The sequence below is a fragment of the Pithys albifrons genome, chromosome 1 (assembly GCF_047495875.1).
Source record: "Pithys albifrons albifrons isolate INPA30051 chromosome 1, PitAlb_v1, whole genome shotgun sequence".
In the NCBI taxonomy this organism is placed as follows: Eukaryota; Metazoa; Chordata; class Aves; order Passeriformes; family Thamnophilidae; genus Pithys; species Pithys albifrons.
Window position 1 is genome coordinate 120,735,960 of NC_092458.1, and position 19,626 is coordinate 120,755,585.

The 19,626-nt window shown below is 39.8% G+C and overlaps 1 long non-coding RNA gene across 2 annotated transcripts in view; it reads right to left on the bottom strand.

Annotated features, from left to right (window-relative positions):
- LOC139676745 (uncharacterized) overlaps positions 1 to 12,552 on the bottom strand; it is a 147,004-nt gene extending 134,452 nt beyond the window's left edge. For both annotated transcript variants that reach the window (XR_011698721.1, XR_011698720.1), the window contains exons 1-2: positions 12,391 to 12,552; positions 5,536 to 5,619 (exon numbers count right to left, since the gene is read on the bottom strand). This is a non-coding gene — a long non-coding RNA (uncharacterized lncRNA). The remainder of the gene's footprint in view (positions 1 to 5,535; positions 5,620 to 12,390) is intronic.
- Between the last annotated feature and the right edge of the window lie 7,074 nt (positions 12,553 to 19,626).

A 19,626-nucleotide genomic window follows, 5' to 3' on the forward strand; every position in this document is an offset into this window, starting at 1 on the left:
ACTGGTGGAAATCCAAACCTGATAAATTAACATTTGCAAAAAATTAAACTAACCAACTACTATGAGTTTAACAACAAACAGGAGTCTGAGTTCCCAAGAGACCAACCATGGAGAGCAGCTGGCAATAAAACTTGCTTGCATGTGAAAGTGGTTAGGAAAACAAAACAAAACAATAATACAACTTCAGCACACAAACTCAAACTTCTAATCTCACCCAGGCCTTGATAGTGAAAAGAACAACTCAATTTTTATTCAATGCTTTCCAACTGGTGAATCTTGGAAAGTCAATAGAGAATGTCCTGTTTTACAGATGGAAAAGCACATATAGAAAACAAGGATGATTATCAGGTCAGTGGTATGTTTTCATATCATGATCCAGTTTTCATAGACGCAATCCAGTACCCATCCTTTAGGAGTTTACCAAGGTGAGTTAAAGATTCAGAGTCTCATCAAGGCATAAACCTTTTGCTCTTCACATTCTATCACTGCCTGTGAGCCCTGAACTGCTCTGCTCACACTGCCAATGGACAGGGCAGCCACTGAAAACAGCAGGATTTCCAAACGCTGGGCTGATACCAACATGATCATCTTCTCCCTCCTAAAAGTCAGTGATACGAACACTTCTTTAGGAATGTCCTATGGTTGGTATCTGCATTCTTCCAGGTGAAGATGCAACCAACTTTTGGCCTGTGTTCTAACAACACATTTCCCACATGGAGAAATAACAGAGAGGTTTGTCTTTGCCCATCTCAGAGCACAGTCAGCCCAGAGACCTCTGTCCAAGATCCTAAGGGAGCATTTTAGCTGCAAGCGTTATAACATCTATGCCAGCCTGAGACACTGTTTGGGCAACCTGATTGAGGCAATTTGCAAGACAAGCATATGATTCTTTTGTGGCTGGTGTTAACATTTCAAATCAGGGCTGTAAAGGGTGCTGAGAGAAATGAACTAGACATCTGGTCATACTGCAGGAATTTATGTGGGAAGCAAGAGAAGCATCTGCAAACCACTGAAAAACAAGTTTTAAACACAGAAAAGTCAAAAATAACATAGTTTAGCAAGCATGGATGGCAGGTAAGAGAAGGCTGTTTTTTCCACCATGCTAAGCAGTGTAAGTGCAAGGAGCATTTCCATATTAAAAGATACACTCATGCAGAGAACAGTGTGATTTGATTTTATATGGCAAGAAACAGACTTCCAAAACACATTAAAACAGCTCTTAATAAAAAAAAGCTTTGCCTTGACAGAACCTTGCTATAAGCATGACACATCCACCCCTCCATAGAACAAATGCATTAGAGTGGGTGTTGAAGGAAAGCTTGGTATCAAAGATTAGCAAATTAATTTCTATCCTGATTCTTTTCTGCATTGAGAGTCATCATTTTTTGGTTTTGTTGCTGCCATTTCTTTGATGCAATAGCTGGGAAACTTGTGGGAAGAGAACCCAGATTTTCTTGGTTGCAAGCCAACATGTGAGCCACCAGATCATAGCACCTTTCTGCACAGAAAGGGCAGTTACAGGCACAAAAGAAATGTCCTATATGGAAAACATATCAGAGGAGAAACTCAGAACTCATGAAATTTCATGACACAATCTTGTTGTTCACTTGCTGTTAATAGAAAGATTTTTAAAGGGGGGGAAATGTAGTGGATTACAATGGTGGCATCATATATTTCTAATAAGTCTCATTTTATTTGAAAGCTCATAGTTCACACTGCTCAGAAAAGCGGCAGCTCCAGCAGCAGAGACATCTTCCAGTCCTATACATTCATTATAGACATTATTTGTTGTTTTAAAAGAAAAATGTCTTCCACCAGAGGACACACTGCCTCTTAAAGGAAAGGGAGGCTTCTCCTGCAGGTCTAACAAAAATCTGATTTTTTTTAAATTGTCAGTCCTACATGTATCTGAGGGAGGGTAAATTAACCATTAAGACCTGTGCTTTGAATGATGCGTTATTTTCATCTGCAAAGAAATATCTCATAGTCACAGATCCAAAATCTTCCTCTTAAAATTAAGATTTGACATGGCCACCCTTCTCACAAAATGGACTTGTAGGTTAGGTAGGCAACACTAATAATTCTCAGCCAGAGAAAGGAACTGAGCCTAAAAATTCAAGCACTTAGAAAGCTTTGAGAACTGAGTGATCAGCCTGAGAAAAACGAACCAGTAGCCACAAACTCATAATGCCCAGTCAAAATGAGTACCAAGAAAATGACGGACAGTGGAACACCTTCTCTTGCAATTTCCAGTGAAATTCCAATTCCTCCAATGTCAGAAGTGAGCATTTACAAAACAATGTAAGATTCTTTTGCACCTTTGCATTTTATAGGAATTCCTGAGTTAGGAGAAGATGAGTTTTGCAGATTTAAATCTTTAGGGTTTGAGTGCTTAAGGTGCAGTTAAATACTTCTCATTGCTAATAGTCTAATGAGCATATTTCACCAACTAATAAGGTAACAAACTTTGAAATGTAGGCATATGGGCAGCGTGGGAATTCAAGTGAACACATGTGTTTCTGTGGGATGGAACATTGTGCCATCAAAGGTGAAAATGGGTAATGACTAGAAGTCTAACATCTGTTACACAACTTTTACACACTTCCATGTGAAAACATACTCCATATGAAACCCTGGTAGGAAGCATGGCCTTATGAGCTCTGTTCAGGCTGATGGGATGCCCTGACCATCCCTGCCTGGCACATGCCCAGCCTCCAATTTCACCTGTCAAATGAAGTAGTGCTGCACAGTACTTCAGAAAAATACCAACCTGACACTATCACAGATTCTTATACTTTTTCTGCTTCCAAGCTACATCATTATTTAATGTTTTAGGGAGATAGTTTTTTAAAAATTAATATTGATTTCTCTTTTCCTATAACAGTAGAAAGCTTTGAAAATGAGACTGTTGTTGAGACTTATTTTGCTTTACCACCAATTGCTTTACCACCACTCAGTTTTATAAAAGATATTGTCTAAGCAAAAATAAACTGTTTTGAATTTTATCCCTGCTCACTCGGATAACAATAGTCAAAAACGTCATCAAGCTGAAATGAAAGATCCCTCTCACCCTGAAAAATTTGTATCAGATTTGCAGCACTTTTTCTTCCAAGAACTTCTACACTTTTTAATATATAAAGCAGACTTTACAAACTCATTGTCCTAATTAGAAAGGACCCTGCCTCACATCCCTCCTTATTTTAGAAACAGGAATTTTTGAAACTTGCACACTCTGGTGCCCTAATGAGGCATAAGCCAGGGGCCATTCCTTCAGATAAGGTGACCTTATTGATTAGGGTGTGTAGATACTTGCACAGATGTGTTGTTTGAAAATTTTTTATTACTTTTCAGTGCAGCTACACCAGGGCTGGACAGTCATACAGATATGCCTCCCTCCCTCATGGAAGAAGAAACCACACATACATAACCGCTGGTTAAAAAAAGAAAATTACCATACTCCTAATTAGTTTAAAAAACATGCAAAGGCCGAGGCCCAGGAGGGAGTTGTGGAAACTGAGTTAACTGGTATTTGCATGGATAAATTACATCTTGAGCATATATTCGTTAAATAAACGTTGTGGAGCTTGGTCACCTGACTCTGTATAGACCTTTCTACTTCTGCTATTGCCCACAAAGTAGGTTATGATGTACTGAGAGAAACAGGTACCTCTAGGATCCAACTTCTGTCCTCCTGAGGCAGAAGGATGAAAAGTATCAGGTGAATCACACCCTGCAGTACTGACTGTAACAGGAGCACTGTGAGATTAGCTCTGATAAAGACATCCTTTGAAAATCCAGCTAAAGACTCCAGCAGACCACAAGTGCAAGACCAATAAGCAGTTGGAACAGAGTTCCCCAAATACTTGATACATTCATAGGGCACAGCCCTCCTGCTCCATAAGTAATCCCAAAGGCTTTTGACCAGACTGCTTGTGTGGCAAAAGGTTGGGTGACTTGTGGTGGATATAACACATCCTGTCACTGGTCAGGAAGAAACCTGAGGACAATTTACTCAGAGAAAAATCTTTTAAGGGTTTCATTATTGTTATCATAGTAATTTAAAATACTTAGTGCCTTAAAATAACATGGCCAGGAAGGGTGGATTCAGGGAACTGGCATCTGACAAATGTTGGCAGTTAAGAAAAACTCTTGAATCCCACCCAGAGATTCACTGACTGAAATGGGCTTGACACCCAGATCTAACTAACCAGGGAAACAAATGCTCAAATATCTCCATCCTCTAGTGCCTGGTTGCCAGATGTGTCAGCGTCTAGTCAACAGCAGAGAGGCCACAAAGTACTTCCTCACTGTTACAAACAAAACCCAGTTCTGGCATGTGTCATTTAATAAATGTGCCTTTCAGTGCTTAATGTTGTGGTTCCCAAAACAGCCCCAGCAGCAGGAAAGGAGGATTAGAGTCTTTCCAGAAAGGATGCTGCAGTGAGTCACCATCTCAGCACTGCTGTGAGTCACATTCACAGTGCTGCTGACTGGCTCAGCTATGAGCACAAAGTGACAGAACATTCCCTTTACACTAGAGATCATGGGCAAATCCCAAAATCCAGATTAGATGCCTATGGTCTAACTCCGTATCCAGATAAGAACCTCCTCTTTGCTTCTGCTCCTTTTCATGATGACAGGAAGCAGAGAGGAGCTGAGACATGAGACAGCTGGACCACAGCTGTCTTTGCAACTCTTCCCCATCGCCCAGTGAAGAAATGAGCTGCAAAGTCCTGACTTTTCACTTACTACAGTAGGTGCTGCTTCCTAAGGTACAGCCTGTGGCAGTCCTTGACAGCCATCCCTGCACCTTCCTGGGTGGAACACAGTGTCTGTGGCCTGGGGCAGGACAACCCTTCCCAGGTACAGTTACAGGGAAAGGCAGGAGATTTTCCTTGCCTGCCTGCGGGCAGCAAAAACCATCCTCACTGAGACAAATCTGTAATAAACATCTCTTTGCCTAACCTTGGTCAAAACATTATGCATGAGTTGGAGTCACCACCTTCCCTGTAAACAGGTGACTTCCCTGATCAAAGGTTGGACCATCATTGGAAAGCCTTCAGTTTTCAGGCAGCAGTGTCATATAACATAAGCCCTGGGTTTAGTTGGTGAAACAATCCCAATAAAAAGGTGATTCTAAAGACATTGCCTGCTGAGCCAACCAGACCATTCACCCCCAGAGTGAAGTGAAACAAGGCAGATAGACCTGGAGATTTCCCAAACCTGCTCTAATGGTGAAACAGGAAATGAGTCCTGGAGGCAAATCTAAAACTCTGCATCAAGACACCTCTGTCATTTCTGAGAGGATTTTGAGTACAGGTAAAGTAGCAGCTCATAGCTTAAAGAAATCACAGCAGTTCATGGCATAACACAATGCAATATGATACCTGGCATTCTGTTGGAGACCAGAAAAAATCTGTCCTTATACAAAAAAAATCGAACCACACACTCTACCTCACACTTTCAGATTACATATTTTAGTGAGTAAGGAAAACCGAGCAGGGAACAAACCATTCTCACTAGTGAGAGACTTACCAGGATGCGCTATCCAGTTACTTCAAGATGTCTACAACTTGAGAATCTCTTCATTGAGTCTCAAAGTCAAATTCCCTTGGAAGTCTGTGTGGAAGAAAGAAACATATATCTAGAAAACAAAGGTTTGAATTGAGACTGTACATGAGTTGCATTTTCCAGCTGTTTCTGTCAGTACTTTCCTGCCAGAAAGCCTTAATTCTTTGACACCACTTCTGAAATAATTTTTAATACATGCTTTATGGAAAAGACAAAGGCAAAAGCTTCTAAAACCTTTCCTTCACTATTTAATTTTCAGCAAAGTACATAATAGTTCAGAGAAAGTGGTATCCAAGCAACAGGTTTGAAAGGGGCAAAGTATTTAAAGATTGTTCAATCAATTGTCTTAGCCTGAGCATGCTGTTAACTGGCATAATTGCCTTTGATGCAAACACACTTTATATAGTTATGAATAACCATGGTATATCCAAAAGCTATATTAATAATGAAGAATACCATCTCTTAGATAATTTTTCTCACATCCAGCACTCACTTCCATGTTTTCTTCTCTAGTCAGAGCATCACATCTCAGAGAAACTAAAAGTTGCCTCCTTGAAGTAATATACTATTTTGATTTTCAGTTAACTATAGCCCGCAAAGTGATAACCCTTCAGCATTCAAACCATACTGAATGTCAGATCTATCTGTCTCAATGGACTAAAAATAATTTTCCACTCTTGTTCCCTTAGCTCCACTGAACTGACATATCTGAAAGATTATGAATGGAATTCTATATAGGCATTATTGAAGAAGTAATGAGTAACGTAATATCATACTAGAGAATCTTTTTGATCTGAAGGATATATGTTAACCATGGCCTAAGTGTTCCCCTGTGATCGCTGAGTCAGGGTTAGGGGTGATGATTCATAAGCCAGAAAGAACACAGTTTGACTTTCAGAGTTTCCAAGGCTGGCAGAGAGTAAAAAGAAATCTTTCTCTTCCTGCAATACATATAGTTGATGGAAAGACAGCAAATGGATAATCTTAGAATACTGTATCTGCAGAACTGGGCAAGAGTCCTGGAAATATTCATATTTAACAAGCACAGTGCTGTTCACACACGTAAAATGGTGTGTGTGTACTTGAAGCATTAGGCTTTGGTTCAAAAACCAGAAGTGCATCTTATGACCTGACAATGCTCCTGCAAAACTGCCATAGGCATGGCTGTTTCCCATAAAGATTTAAAAATGAAAAGACTTCTCCCAGAGCAAGATATCTGGCAGTGTAGAAGTGAGTTGCTAGATGACAGGTTACCAGGCAGCAAAAGAGCATCAGTGAGGCATTACAGACAGCAACCTTCTTTCCCTAATCCAGAACTACTCTGAGCCTTCACAGTAGCAAACTTTCTATTTGGACAGAGTTTATGAATACATAGGAATGAAGGAATGCTTGGTCCCTAGCAGGACTTTTCTCCTCAAATCTCTTCCTGTCTGCACTCCCCTGTGCTAGAGAGAGCCTGGATACAAGGTGCTGATGGGGACACTCTTCCCATTTCTCCCAGCCTGCAGACCAGCCTGCGTAGCTCAGGGTAGGAGCACAGAGCAGGTCTTGGTAACCCCTTCATCCTAATCCTCCTCCATTTGGCACCAAGTGATCCAATACACCTCCCTGGAGACTTCACCAATCCTTTATGAAGGGGGCAGTTGGAAAGTCTTCTTTTGTACTGACAGAAGACAAATTTTTGTGTCTGTCTTACATAAATATGAAAAGTATAAGGAATGAATTACGCTTAGAGAAGAATACAGAGAAATTAATTGATTGTGGGCCAGCCTCACAGCTACCTCTCACTCTGGTTTGGTTCCAAGGTGACTTCTGTTTTCCACTCAGCTAGTTAAGGTCAGCCTAAGCCTCAAGACAACTCCTGGTAATCAGTTTGTGTGGCAAGCAACTTTTTGTGGAAGAAGCTTTCCAGAAAATATTTTTAATGTTGCATAAAGGATTTTCTCACTTTAAATTGTTTCTTCCAATAACTCTCAAGTCAGATACTTGATTTAAAGAAGAAAACACCTTAAAATTTTCCCCGGTGTAAAAGATCTGCCCGTGAGAGTTTTGGTCATTGTTGAACAAAGACATTTCCAAAATGCAAATCACAAATGGAAGATTCAGCAAATCTTGCATCAGCTTGACAGCAAACAAATCTGTTCACACAAACCAAGTGCCTTTTCTGACAGGGAAGGCAGGGAAGGAGGAGTTGCATTACTTGTGTAATGTACATTGACACCGACCTCCCAAGGCATAGCAGTGCTCAAAAACCCTTTACACAAACACATCAATAAGAGAAGGGAAGATGCTTCATTGTCAGGACTTGTTAGAGATGAGGCACAATGTTCAAAACAAAGCTGAGGACAAGAATGACAGTGACTGCAAAATGCAGATTGGTAATAGGGGCTGAGGAGAGGGACCCATCAAGAGCACACGTAAATAAAGCTATATAGGAATCACAGACTCAGTTTGCCATGGGATATCAAAAGTTGCAAGAAAGAGGAAAGTGTTACCAAACAACAGATTACTTTTTGCAGTTATAGGCTAAGACACACTTTCTAAAAAGGTCATGGAAAACATATTATAATAGTACACTTGTGTGTTCATCCTCCTTGAAGCATAAGGGATTGTATGTCCTGATGAGTGTTCAGGACATAAAAAACATGTCTCGATAGATGTCTTGGAGGTACAACTCAAACACCCTTGTTTGAAAGCTCAGTCTGAAAAAATGTTAATACGATTCTTTAATGTCTCCTGTACACTCAATGGCTGATGAACTGCATCTTCTAACCATAATCTTTTCACCAAGCTGTGCATTGGTAACTGATTTCAGATGCAATTTTTCTTCATTAATTACAAAGTCATTTTAAGTTGGAACTCCTGCTTGGGACTGTGTACTTCGTTGAACCTCAGATTTCATCATTTTTTAATACAATTCTGAAAGCAGATACAAAACAATAAACGAAGTGGATGCTTCAGAACTAAGTGTAAACAGCTCTATCCTAAGCCAATAACCAATAAGTAGTTGGCAGGTGCTATTTGAGCTTTCCACCTACACACTCAGAATCTGACAGTGAATGAAGGAAGAGTAATGTACTTGTGTTCAACCTCAAGTCCTCCAAATTCACTGTTGGGACTGACATTTGGGAACAGATTTCCAAAAAACCACTTAGAAGAGATAACATTTTATGCAAAAATACAATACAATGAAGTATGTACAAAGCTTAGCTGTTCTTCACTCAGCTGAAGTGGCACACCAAACTTTCTGTACTGAGAGAAGGAGGTTATAGAAAGGGCTTTATTGTGCAACTGGGATGTAGATGATACCAGCTTGATTCTGTCCTGCATCTTAGATGTCCTACCGGATTGCACAAGCACCTCTATCCTTGAAACAGAGAGATCTCAACCTTAAAATGACACCACCTCCCAGCAGTGTTGGGAAATAAATCTACACAATCTAACATGCAGCTGTCAAAACTATGGCAACAGAGTCAATAACAGTATTTTACGTGGATTCACAAGCTGAACTTCCACAGTCATCCTCCTGACAAATTCTGTTTCAACCTACAAATCCCCTTTTCTTCCTTCTTGCTTTAGATGAATGCAGTTGACAAAGCTTCCTTGAAGTGCAAGATCTCACATCTTGCTGTTCAGGATTAATTAAGTCCCTTAGGACTTCTGGACTGTGAGAACAATCCAGTCCCACAGGATATCCCTGAAGTTCAGACCAACCAGGCTCAAACCTCTGAGCAAACATGATGAGCTGAGTCCATTCTTGCAGCTCAGTGTGATAACAGGGCAGGAACAACTGCAAAGCTGAGCTGGGGAAGAAGTGCCATGGGAAATGGGACCACTTGGCTTTACCAGTCCAACATGCGCCTGTTTGGGCAGGGAGTCAGACGAGGCATTGCACCAAGGCATGGGGCTCCAATCCACCACTGGCTATAACAATCTCCTGGATCAGACAACAGTAACCAACTGTGCTGGTTTAAAGGTAAACCAGAAGAAGAAACGAACCCTACATGAAAGAGATTATAAATCAGAGCTACAATTTAATAAAAATATTACAATAAATGCAATGATACAAAGAGAAATTGGGTTTAACCCACAAAACCCAGAAGTATAACCCAGCACCCTGGAGCACAAACACAATGGTGTTTGTTATCCCTCTATGCTGGGCCCCACATGATTCCCTCAAGTCCAAAGTAAAAGGAAGTGAAAAACTTGTTGGTGCAGATGACTGTCACAGTCTGGTCAAGAGTGGTGGTCTCCTTCTGATGAGATTCTGGTCCTACTCCAGATCCATCAAGTGGTTTCCCAAGTCCCAAAACCCCCAAGATTATATACTCTCAGGTCCAGATGGGACCACCCAATACCTCCCCCATGGTGGGGAGTTCCACAATGGGTGATCTCACTCTGTGAGTCAAGGGGTATTTTGGAATCATTGATGTCCCATTAGCAGATATGACCCCTCAGGCTGGGTGTGGAGGTGCTAGCGACTCCCTGGAGGGGAGTTATCACAGCTCTTATCTCACAGGTGTCTTTCACACTCAGCTCACAGCCTGAGGGTTCAGGTGTGCCCTGGGCAGCTGCTGCAAATGGTCCATTGTTAACAGTTCTTGGGAAATGGCTCAGAGAGTTTAGAATACACAGCTTTGGTCACACCCACACAGTGATAAACTGGTCCCAGCTTGCTGAACTAGGACACCAACCTTCACACCATCACCTTCTTAGGCAAACAATTAAGATTTTGCTTACAATAATGGTTATTTCAGAAGCCTCTTTTATTTCCTAGCTCCACATAAGCCTACACTCTAATTTTACTTCATTCCCTTAATGCAGTGTTGTCTTAAGGCTCATTTAGAGGCTGGAAAGAACATTAACTGCTTTGTATGTATTTTTAGGAGACATTTTGAAGACATAAAGCTCAGTCAGACTTTTCTCTATAAAAACAACTAAGTTTTTGACATGATTAAAACATGAGTATTAAATCCTTTAAAGCATTTAGACAAGTTTGTGACTTGAAGAGTTGTCTGGGTTTTGGAGACAGGACATCCGAAACTATGCTATGATTTTAAAAGCTAAAGATAACTTTTACTGAGAACAGGTCATTGGACCTTCATAAACCATTTACAGGTCCAAGGCAGAACCCACTAATAAAAACCTAAATATTCTTTGACCACCCTCAACACAATTCAGACCTAAAATTATCTCATATATATGCATTTTAAAATCTTTTATCAGTGATTTCCCTCATGTGCAGTAATTTCATTCACATTTATGAAAGAAATAAATTGTATTTGAGCAGGGAAGAGATGCACTAAAACATTAAACTAAAGACATAACTGACTATTTGACAAGTTTAACAAAAAATCCTGTTTAACAGGTGGTTCAGATTTGGCAAAGCACAGCTGCCTTCTCTGCAAAGCCACAAAGCTATGGAGGAGCTTGAATAAAAGCTCAGGGGCCAAGCCCAAAAATCATCACTCAAACATTAGTCTCAATAATGCAAATATTCCTGTTCCATTTAAGGGGTTTTAGAAGATATTTGAAAAATAATTACTTTCATAAAACAGACTCTGGCAGGATGGCTGGATACTAAACAGAAGTTTAGCTAAAAAAGTGCTATTACATTTTCAAAGCACAAGCAGGTTGCAAAGAATACCAGCAGACCTTTACAGTCCTTTGGAAAATGCAGAGGATCAGAGCTCTCCAGCAGCAGCCTACAGGACCCATGAAGTACCAGCAGATGGTGCTCTGAAAGCAGGCAGGTTTCAAATAAAATTTAACTTATGTGAATCTAAATTTGACAAGCACCAGCTAGCAAATATCTTCAGTAAAGATATCACTGTAACATAATAAATTATTCCTTCCTCGGGGAAGAATACAGCACAATAAAAGGGCAATTTCCTCCCTAACTCATCTGCTTTCAGGTGATGCTGCTTTCATTATAATAGTACTGCTTTATTTCAAGAGCAAAAGTGCCAGTCATCACAGAGCAATCTCCTCCTTACACATCAATGTGTCTTCAAGGCATCATTCCTTCTTGATATTTTACAGATTTGCCTTGGAGGAAAGAACAGCTCAAGTCATTCCTTTATGAAACCAAAGACATTCTTGGTGCTGTCAGAAATTGTGAAAAATTTGGATATATGATTCCAGTGCCTCCTCCTTTCCTTTTGCTTGGCAGTATAAAATCATACTGACTGAATAAATCTTACACTTCAGGTATTTTATGTATATTCTCTATAAAACAGTTTCCAGAGTAGGGCTCCCCCTCACAGCAGGGTTTCAGCAAGTACAGGTGCAGTCACACAGCTGCAGGACCATGGAGCACCACTTAAAATGAGGCTGCAACACTGGAAAGCTGGAGTGGGATCACTAGAAGAAGAAATTGGTGATAAAACAAAACAAGTTATTTAGTTCTATTTATAGCTAGTAAGAGAATTAGTGCTATATCAATCTAATAGGGATAGCATGAGTTTTACATGCTATGAAAAATGATCATGGACTAAAACACAGGCCACAGCACTAGATGCTCCTCACAGAATCAAAATGCTTCTACCTCATGAAAATAATTTCTTTTAATTTCTGTCTTCACAAATTGCTGCCTATGAATCCTCATAAGCTGCAACATGAGCTTTTACATTCTACCCTTATCTTGCACAGCAGGAATAACTAATTATTCAGCCACAGTGTTCTACTGGAGCAGTGACCTGAAAATATTCAGGACTCTGCTTTTTCTGGTTTTGTCTAAACAAAAGCTTTTTTCTGGTTTTCTGACACGAAGTACAGAGGATCCAAGGCCCAGAACACCATTTCTGACCTATCACCTACCAGCACTGGGTCCTGAAGTCCCCAAACAGGCAAGAAAATCTGTCTCCTGATGGAGAGAAGGGGAGGGATTCCCAGCACGGGAACTGCACCAGGATGCACAACAGGAATGTGGCAGGACCAGCCAATGTGCTCTGGTCAGGCTGGGCAAGACTTAATGATCCAGTATAGGAAAAAAACCAAAACCAAAACCAAAAAAAAACAAACCCAAAACTAAACAAACAGAAAAACCAAAACAAACCCCACCTATAGCTAAAACATAGACATTTGATATATGTTTCTACGTTTATTTATTTACAGAAATTTATTTCATAACATGTTCTCTAAACCAGGAGTTGAATCTCTTCCTAACAACAAAAAATAAGGTATGAGGTATGTGCTTCTCTCTTTGGCTTAGGAAGCATGTCAACTTTAATTAATATATTTAATCATTAGGTGCTTCTCTAGGCACTCAGAAGACCTGAGTTTCCTGGCCCAGCTCAGGTTTCTGGTCCATGATGAAACATCCCAGCTGCCAGCAGGGAGATGTAGCAGCAGCAGAGGGGAAGGAAGGGCACTGCAAAGCCCTGGAATGACCAGAGACAACATTGCTGGGCTGGAGAAGCAGGGACAGACAGGGCTATGCTGAAAGGGAGGAATGAGGAAGGTCTGAGGTGGTGGTACCCGAGGCAGAGCTGCTGAGGGAGTGTCTGAGAGGAGGTGTGGAGGAAGTGTTGAAGGATGGGAAAGAGAGGGGGAACGCAGTATCCTGGATGGGTGCAGTCTGGGAACAACTGGAAGCAAGAAACTCATTACACCACACCACTAACCCTAACTAACAACCTTGGATATCAAAGACTTGTGTAGAGTATGACCTTGACACCCTTTGTTGGTTTGGGCAAGCTCAGGCCACCACTGCCTGTGCACAGGAGTGAGATCTCAGCCTCAGCCACTGTGGCCACCCCTGACTCCATACCGAGGGCAAATCAAAGCACAAGTCTCAGGTACTGGACGTGGGGTTTTTTCCACGTAGGACCATCTCTGGTTTTGACAGAAGAATTTATTAGCAATGTTTCAGTTTCCTCTTACAATTTAGTTTCTATTCACATTTGATAGTTGTAACTTCTCTCTATTTATTAATGATCAACATAAGAGGAGCAGAGAACAACCACACACCTCACTCGTTACACCAGAACACACATTTATTTGCTGTATCAATAGAATAAATTGTTTGTTTAGTACTCATTAGTTTCTATGACTTTTCCCTTATGATTAAACTTCTCTCTGATGCCCTGCTTGATTTTAATGGGAGCTTAAATCAGTAAAGGACTGTGAACTCTAAGCCAGGTCTGGTTTTGCTAAGATTTTTCATACCATTGCCTGTAAAATGTTTTTATCTGTTTCAAAGTCAAAGGTCAAAAATTATCATGAGGTTGTTTCCTCCCTAGTGAAGCACTAGTTTCCCACTAATTCATTGATTTGCATGCAATCAGAAAGTTCCTCTTGCTTAATATCTTTACCAATCCCAAACCTTTCATTACCTTGATGAAGAAAATACATGATCTATCATTGACACTGTTCCTGGATTAATATTTCTATCATCTTCACTGCAATTGATTGTCTACACTTTTTTCTCTTGAAGTAGTGGCGAGAGATAACAAGTCATGTTGTAACATTGCATATGTTAGATATTATTTCAGCTGGAAGTGATGCAATAAATTGACATTTACTTTCTGCCTCAGTTTCTTGGATGAGAGCATTTGGACCTTAGATCAGCCTCAGGGTCTCAATATGTACTTTTTCCCCTCATGAATAATCTTTCAGCTCTTCATCTATAGCAGAAAAGTATTCTTTCATTCCACTACAATGTTCTACCTTTAGTTCTATTTTATTTTCAACCCTACATGCCAGCATTGCTATCAACTGCTACTGGTACAACAGATCCCTCCAGCACAAACCCCAACAATTTCCCTAGGACATAATACAGAATATTAATTCTTCTTCTCACCACACAAAAAAGGAAAACCCTGAAGTATGAGCAGCAGGCAGTGGATTTAGACAGTTTGCTCAATAAACAAGAGGAGCATTTTGCAGCTGCAGAACACATTTCAGCTAAGGGTCTTAAAACATAAAATAAGTTTCACAAGAGCCTTGCTGAGATTGGGTTATGTGAGGTGCATTTAATTAAGCTTTAGTTTATAAATGAGAGCAATGTTTGCATTTTTGTTGAGGAAATCATGACAGTGACAACCAACCATATTTCTCATTCATTATGTGAAATTTGTGATGCTTCCGCAGCAGAATTTCATAATAAGATGGTGAAGACAACCACAGACAAGCTTTATCACAACAGACAATGTCCAAAAACCTGCAACTCCATTATGTCAAACCATAATTGATTTGATATCGACTAGTGGTGTAACAAATTTGTATCAAGGCACCGAGGAGCAAAACATACCACAAAAGCAGAAGAGAGCAATTGTGTGGAAAATAAGTGACAGGATTATTGAAACAACTTTATCTGATATTTCATGGGGAGATGATTGCCATTCAGGCAGAAAATACATGCCAAAAAAATCCTTAAACTAGGAATACAGTTAATTAATACACTCATATTCACAGATGGTTTAATCAAGAGCAGCCTAGATGATTGAAACTGCAATTGTTTGCTACTGTGAGTAAAAGACATCAAAATAAATCTTCAACATTAAATCCTGGCATGAATATGGACCTTCTAATAAGGGAAAAATTTACAATAAAATTAGTATAGACATTTCTTGACAATTCAATTAGCTTAAAGAAATGCATTGTTTTACACAGATCACAAACAATCTGTCCCTTTAGGAGCTAAAAATCGATTTAAATTTACCATTAAAAAAATTAAATAGCATATACATCAGGCAATACACAAATTCTAATAGCTCTATTGCCGTAAATATTACCAGATTACTAATAAAATGCATGTTGATAAGCACACAAACAGGTAAATGAATGTCAGCTTAATTTTAAAAAATCTTTAGGGACATTTGAAAATGCCTTTGACCATTTCATGTAATGATTTCATGCAAAGTCAGTCTTCACCTAGAGTTGTGTTACAGTCTGCTTGCACACTGCCTGTATAAATTGGGAACATCTCCAAGAGGGAAAACTTACCTTGTAATTAAATAACAATCTCTCTCCCAGTATCTCTGTTGTTGTTACCTGCAGCAAGCTTGTGCCCACTAGAAACAAATCTACAAATCCACCTGGGAGCTCCCCTTTCCCTTCCAGCACATCCCATGGTGTGAGGAGCCCTCACCTTGGCATCCCAAACACTCTCCTAGTCCTGAGAACAGAATGGAAGAGCTGAGGAGACAGAGCATCATCTCTCTGATTCAGTAAAAGAAACTGGGACTTTCCAAACCCTTTTGGAAAGTAGAAAGCCTTTGGGAGAGTGAAAGTGGAAGGAAGATTAGGTTCTGTTGTGTGGTATAGACAGAATGAGTCTGTTTAAGGCCTGACTTGGTGGCCTGAATAGTGCTGGGAGACTCATGCCACCATCCCCTATAGTGGAAACACAGATCTAGAGAGCTGCCCTGCAAATAGATCAAACTCTTTGACTAAGGTGATGGGAATACAGAGTTTCCTGTTTGCTATGGTAAAAAGATACATGAATCTCTGTATACTACAGTGGGGGTTAAAAACTGGGGTAATGAAAAGACGGAAAGTTAAATCACAGAATCATAGAATGGCCTGGGTTGGAAGGAAAATTAAAGATCATTTAGTTCTAATCCCTTGCCACAGGCAGGGACATCTTTCACCAGACCAGGTTGCTCAGAGCCCCATCCAGCCTGGCTTTGAGCAGTGCCAGGGATGGGGCACCCAGAGCAGCTCTGGGCAACTTGTTCCAGTGCCTCAGCACCCTCATAGGGAAGAAATTTTTCCTAATATCTAATGGAAACCTACTCTCATTTTGAGGTCATTGTCCCTTGTCTTGTCACTCCACTTCCCTGTAAATAGTTTCCATCTCTCTGCAGGGAGCACAAAGGGCTGTGTTAGGGCTCTCCAGTCAGTTGAGGACTCCCACTAGTGTCGCTCTTTATTTCAGTTCCATCACTTCAATAAAGTACTAAAAACAAGGGATTGTTAAAGAGAAGAAAAAATACAGTAAGAAAAAGCAGCTGTCACAATGGTCAGGCTCACAGATACTTTCATGCTCAATTTTAAACTCATCAGTTTTAAACCTGATCCATGCTGTCAGTTCCTCAAAGCTTACACAATCTGGTAATTTCCTGTTGAAAATACTCAGATGTCATTGCCAGCCCCTAATGAAGAACTGTAATGAACTATCAGCAAGGTAGGTTTTAGCTGACACCTTCAGAATGGCTCTGGAGATGGATGGAGACCAAGGTCATTTGTCACTGCTGTCTGTGGCTCCTTTTAGGGATATCCATGAGCATGCTATGCCTGGTCCTCAAAATACATGGTGTTGGGACACAGAAAGGATCTGAAGCCAAGGGAAAAACATTTAATGTGTGGAGTTTGTTTGGGGTTTTTTCCAAACAAAACTTGAGGATCACACAGAAGTGGCTGATGGATTGGGCAAAGCAGGTAGCATTGGAAAATGAAGGTCTTGCAAGCAGAGTAAAAGCTGACATATCAGCAGAGTAGATTTTTCCATAACTGACTACGGAGAATGGTTTGTATTAGATAGTCAGCAATTTGCATTGCTTAATAATAACACATACTTTTCCCCAGATACTTTTGTGTAACACTGAGAATTTTGACTGTTGAAATATTGTTGTCCCAAGAAAAGTCCACAGCTTTAGAATTATATCTTCTAACACACTGAAGTACATCCCTGATTTCCATTTTCTTTTCTAGCAAGTATGATGATCATACAAATAGTAAGTTCTAAATGGGGAACTATGAGCTTTTTAGTCTATGTGTACAAAACCTGAAAGGGACCACAGGAAGAAATTTTTACTTTTGGACTAGATAAAGACCTAAGGTACAATTAATTTCTTTGTATTTTCATTGAAATCTGCATCTAATCTGGAATTTTCCACACTTGTACCCTGCATTCTTTATTAAATAGATATTTGATATTTGTTTCTTCTGCATCATGAGTGGCTGGCATGACTTGGGAGATCAACCAAACTACTTTCTGCTAGTAGACACAAGACCATTGAGTAAATTGTATAATACCAACTATTTTATATTTTAAAAGTCTGGGGAAAAAGCCATGAAGTAAATCCACTAAAGCATACAAGAGAAATGTTTCTGACTCTTCATGTCTCTTGGCACGAGAGTTCAACCAAATGCATGGCTCAGAAAGTCACACAAATCCAGATGAGAGACAACATTTTGTGTGTAAACATGTGGCAATGACCTACTAATAAATACATGGTCAATTTTCTGATAATTTTCACTAAACCTTTAATTTACGTTTGTGTACATACATATTTTTAACTACCTGATAATCACCAAATTTATTAGGACAAGTCACCTCTGGGACAGCAGTAAGGTAAGAACTAGAGAAGAAGTTGTGACTTTAAAAACTCAATTCCCTTTCTCAGTAAAAAGTGAAATTCTACAAGGAAATATCAGACCAACATTTACAGTGTTGATATTGTAGATGCTGCCTCATACATTTTTCTACTGGGAATATTAATTTTCAGATAGGTGTTAAAATAACAGAAATTATGTGAAGCTATTTAAAAGATGAGAAGAAAGAAGACTTCTGAACCACGGAAAATCCAGCAGCTCTGCCTGTGGCAACCTTAGGACATGCCAAAATCAGTGGCAAACCTTTCATTCCATATTGCTGTAGGGGTAGCAGTGCCAATGTTGAGGACCATTAGTCTTCCCTGATGCCCTAAATAGTGTGCAGCTTTGATTAAATTTTTTTTTGTTTTAAAAAAAATATTTCCTGCCTCTTGAACCCTGAAAAAATGCTATTTTTCTCTCAATACGTTTAAGCCCGAGTCCAATTTGAGTCTGTCAGAGCTATTTTTCTAACTTTTCTGAAAGCTGTCTTAGAAAATAAAATAAAACATATAAGTAGATTTATGGACATTACTGTCATTAATGAAAGTACCAACTTCCTTATGCCTCCAGGTCTGCCATAGACCAAGTTTTGCATAAACAAATAAGTAGGTTTTTTTCTTAATCTTCATGAACTTGTGTTCATTTAAAGTTAAAAAAAAATCTGAGAGAAAAAGGTCATTCTCTTGAGTTTGATTTAAAGGAAGAGGTGTAAAAAAATTAAGTTGAGCTTCTTGGAAATGAACTGGTACAATACTGAAACTTTGCTGTTTCACACAAACACGTGTTACTGTTTCAAGTGTTGGATGCCCTTGACACTTCCATGAGTATTAAAGCCAAGAGTAACCAGCTGTGTTTTATGTATCTGTGCTTGAGCACTCACAGGCTTCTCAAAGGAAGTAAGAAATAACGTGCACTACTGATGTGCTGCTACAGACATGCATAAAGCTCCATTGTCTTCTGATAGATTAACTGAAAAGGGTGATGTTATTACTGAACCAGATCACTCTTACACTGTTTTCCTTTGTCCATATTTTTAGAGGAGCACATCTTTATTTTTGAAACAGACCTCACAATCTTTCTTCTAAAAAGGGTATCAAGACCAACTGGCCTTGAACTTTCAAATCACTTTTTTTGCAACCTTGAAAGAGATTTCTCAAGTTAAAGAACGAAAATTAAATTCCTTATGACTCAGAATATAACTTCTGCATTGGGTGTACACAGGGTTTCTGTTTACAGCACTAGAACAACAATTATCAGCAGCAATCATTTCAAAACAGGAATTGTGGGCTTTGATGACTAGACCCTAATTAATTTTAACAGAGATAAAAACATCACTATAGCAGATTTCATCCTATCGAAACAGATTTGCTTTTCCAAATCACCTTGCCCTTCACAAGCACCTCAGGAGTACAAAGCCAGAGGTGTCCAGAGTCAGCAGTTTCACAGTGGAGAAAAGTGAGGAGGAAAAGGCTCTGCCTGCTCGTGCCCATTCGCCCTGTGCCCAGGAGGGGGAAGTCGAGCTCCGCCAGCTGCAGAATTAAAATTGAAGTGATTTAAAGTGAAGCGTGAGTAGGATTTTTTTCCTTAACATCAACTATTCTTACGCTTGCTCCCATGAATGGAGTTTATACGCTCCGAGTGTCTCCTCCCAGGGACCCCCACTGTGGGTAAGCGTCTTTGTACCCTCACTGAGAATGGTGCAAGTTCTGGGTCAAAGACGACTTTTTATTT